The sequence below is a fragment of the Pteropus vampyrus genome, unplaced genomic scaffold (genome assembly GCF_000151845.1).
Source record: "Pteropus vampyrus isolate Shadow unplaced genomic scaffold, Pvam_2.0 Scaffold36, whole genome shotgun sequence".
NCBI classification, from domain to species: Eukaryota; Metazoa; Chordata; class Mammalia; order Chiroptera; family Pteropodidae; genus Pteropus; species Pteropus vampyrus.
The window spans coordinates 2,848,414-2,852,108 of NW_011888817.1; the positions used below are offsets into that span (position 1 = coordinate 2,848,414).

At 47.2% G+C, this 3,695-nt stretch overlaps 1 protein-coding gene across 4 annotated transcripts in view; it reads right to left on the reverse strand.

Moving 5' to 3' along the window:
- Positions 1–518, reverse strand: part of LUZP1 (leucine zipper protein 1) — a 70,988-nt gene extending 70,470 nt beyond the window's left edge. For 2 of the 4 annotated variants that reach the window (XM_011357557.2, XM_023529400.1), the window contains exon 1: positions 400–518. The gene's annotated coding sequence lies outside the window, so the exon portion shown is untranslated. The remainder of the gene's footprint in view (positions 1–399) is intronic. The other 2 variants (XM_011357555.2, XM_011357556.2) reach the window with 2 other exon arrangements.
- Between the last annotated feature and the right edge of the window lie 3,177 nt (positions 519–3,695).

Sequence of the window (3,695 nt, forward strand, 5' to 3'; positions counted from 1 at the left end):
CTCTCCTCCGCCCCCCCAAACCTCTCCTCCGCCCCCCCCAAAACATCCCCTCAGCTCCCTTTCCCAAACATTTCTCAGATTCTCGCTCCCACCGAGAAGTCTCTCAGAACCTTCCCTCCCCCTCCAAAAACTCCAAAAACATTCCCAAGGTCTCGCGGCAAAACATCTTCCCTTCCGAGCTCTTCCTCCAAAATTCCACTCAAACTCTCCTCACCTCAACTCCACACTGTCTCCAGCCTTCCCTGGGGTGCGCCCGCCGGTTCTGCCGGGTCGCCCATGGGTGCCCCGATCCCTCGGCGGGGCAGGCCATTCACTCCGGGGGCCCTCCTCTCCCCTCTCCCGCCAGCGCACCCCGGCCTCCCGCGCTGTGCTCTCGCCACCTCCCAGCGGACCCCTCACCTCGGCGGCTCCGGCCCGCGCTCCCGCCCGCGGAGGGCTCCGGCGATCTGCTCCCGGCTGCCGGCGCCTCCTCCGGCTCCCCGGGACTGACAATGAGGGGCAGGCCTGCAGGGTGACGTCAGCGCCCCGGAAGGCGGGGCCTGCTGCAAGGGGTGGGGCTGAGTCTTACGCCCCGCCCCCTCCGCCCTTTTTTTTCGCTTGCCGGGACTTGGATTCCGCCAAGTTTTTATTGCCCGCCTAGCTGGGTGCCCAGGGCCTGTTGTAGGCTCTGTGGGAAATCAAAATGGAAGACAAGACATCCTGCTTTCAAGAGGGGCATTCTCTGGAGGGTTGTGAGGATTAAATGAAATAATCCATGAAAAGGTGTTTGACCCAGGGCCTGGAATGGAGTAATCACTCAACAAACACTGTTTCTATTACTCAACAAATGTAGAAAAGGAACTCAGCTTGGACTCAGGAGGCATGGGTTCCTGTCCCCAGCTCTGCTATTAATTCATTGTGTGATACTAGACAAGTCCTTTCTCATCCCTCACTTTCAACTTATTTAAAATGAGAAGAGATGATTACCAGATGATCTCAAAAGTGTCTCCAGTAATTCTTGGACCTACTATGTGCAAGGTACCTAGGGCCCAGAGAAGTGGGAGAGGAACTTTTGAAAGGAGCCCAAGCCCCACGCCCAGCATGGTATAGCATGGTACACAGCCAGAGACACTCTCCTGGTAGATGCCTTCCCACATGCTGGCACAGAGCTGCATTCACAAGCCAAGGCACAAATGTGCTAAGGGTTGCTTCCTCTCTGACTACAGCAGCATAGCTGGTCTCTTGAGACATCTCTTGTGTAAGCTCCTTATTGCCGATGGAATAAAGGCCAAAGCCCTGGCCTGGTCTGATCTCTTCCTACCTTTACACACACACACACACACACACACACACACGCACGCACGCACGCACGCGTGCACACACACAGTAACGTTTATCCAAACTTCTAGCACACCCACTGCTTTCCCACATCTACCCCATTGCTCATGCTCTTCCCTTGCTGTCTCATCTCATCTTACAACTCCTAGTTTTGCCCAGCCAGAAGCTGACTCCCCGTTTGAAATATCCTTGCATTGTTTAACTCTCCTGTGGACATGGACACACTTTAACTTGTATCAAATTGACCTCCCGTTTGCTTCTTAGCACTTCCTCACTTTTTTAAGGTCAGAATCCACTCATGTTTCAAAAAATGATATAGTTGTCATTGTTATTTTCATCATTATTATCATCAATATTATTTCTAGCTCATAACACCATATAGCATCTTTAGTGATAAACTACCCAATCATTTCAGAGTGGAAAACTTTGAGGTCCCAAGCGAAGAAGAGGCTCACTGAAGAGCATTGCTACTGGAACAGGAACCAACACTCCAATTTCTAGACCCCAGGGAGATTCTGCAGAGTCATATCTGACACCCCAGAGTATCTGTCACTTGGCATCCCTCCAAAGTGGGGACAATTTCGAGTTCTCTCTGCAAGTTCTTTGCAACAGAGCTGACCCATTTCTCCCTGTGTCTTTCTCTTCTTGCTTTCCTTACAGAGAGATGGATCTGTGTTAAACTGCCCTTGGCATCTCCGCAGTCTCTAGGAGAGCTGCAGCAAGGAACTGGGTGGTTCCAGAGTCCTAGCCTGTGGGAAGAGGGAAAGGGTTTGGGGATTCTAATTAATTCCCTGTGCTGTGAAAAGGCAAATGGCTGTCCTAAAATGCCTGGGCTGGTCCTCAAGGGCCCCTAACAAATTGAGGCTTATTTTTAGACTAAGAGATTCAAAATGCCACTTCTCATGAAAAGCAGGCATGGCCGCAGGATTGCTTCAGGCAAAGAAGGGGCCTTTACTGTGTCCTTCCTATGTGCTGATGCTGATGCCAAACATTGCAAATCCTTGGAAGAGAGAACTCAGGACATACAGGGGAGGTTCTGAAGACAGAACTTTCCATTTATTCATTCACAGCAAACGCTTTGGCACAGGACAGATCGGGATTCAAATTTCAGCTCCACCACTTACCAGTTATGTGACCTTGGACTTTCAAGTCTCTGTACCTCGATTTTTCATCTGAAAATGGGAATGATATTAGTACCTATCTCATACGGTGCCTTTAAGGATTAAATGAAATAACATGTGAAAAGGCTTAGTTCAGAGCCTGGCACCTAGTTTATACCAAGAAATGATGTCTGTTGTTAATCTTTCAACATATCCTCCCTGTAAGACCTCTCCTGTGCTGGACTCTGGGTTGAAAGTACGGTTAACTAATAGTCCTGACCTCAAGAAGCTCAGCTGGTAAAAGGAATGAGGTAGATTTTCATGAACAGGCAAGAAAAGGTGTCTACTGGGTATTGTTAATGGCAAGTCTAAGCTGCAGAATTACAGGTGTAGCAGGATCCCATGATTATAACTTATAATGTATGCTTAATACACGCATAAAAATATAGAGAACGAAATAGGAGGCTTTCACCCTTTTTCTTACTTTTTGATTTGCTTTTCTGCGTGTGTGTGTGTGTGTGTGTGTGTGTGTGTGTGTGTGTGTGTAGCAGGAACTTTGAAAAAAGACTCTACTAGATGCTAAGAGGGAAGAAAGGGGATAAAAACACAGCTAAAAGAAAAATCAGCAGTGGGCATGTGAAACAACTATGAATATTGCCATAGAAAATTCCACAGGTCACATTTCATTCTTCATGGCATTCCAGGAAAAGCCCCTGCCCAGACAATCCTCACTTTCTACCCCATCCCCAGCCCTTAGCTGCATTTGAACTTTCAATGCTACGGCTAAAAGCGAGACTCCTAACAGAACTCCCAGGAACCATGGCAAAGCCAGTATGAGATATTTTAAGCAGGAAGAATTTTGTTTGCCCCCTGTCCTGTGTCTCTCCCCCACCGCCCAAAGAATAACATATATGTCACCATCTTGTACCTAATGTGCCTAAATTTGCACTTTCATTTTCCTCATGATAGGAATTTAAATTTTTTACAAGGCAGAACTATTACTTAGTCATCAGAAAAAAAGGTAGTAAAGATATATATTTTTAAAAAGCTAACCAAGCTGAAGTTGTTTCACTTTTGTTGGTTTGCAAACAATAAAGTATAACAATGTGGCTGAGGAGGTGCTAAGCCTCACAGGAATCATAGAAAGTGAGAATGGAAAGGAATAAAATCGCCCTCAATTCCTCCTCCCATTCCCCATATGACATGATTTTAAGTCCCTTACATTTCAGGTCACTGACCAATACATATATTTCATTCATTCCTTCAACAAACACTCAT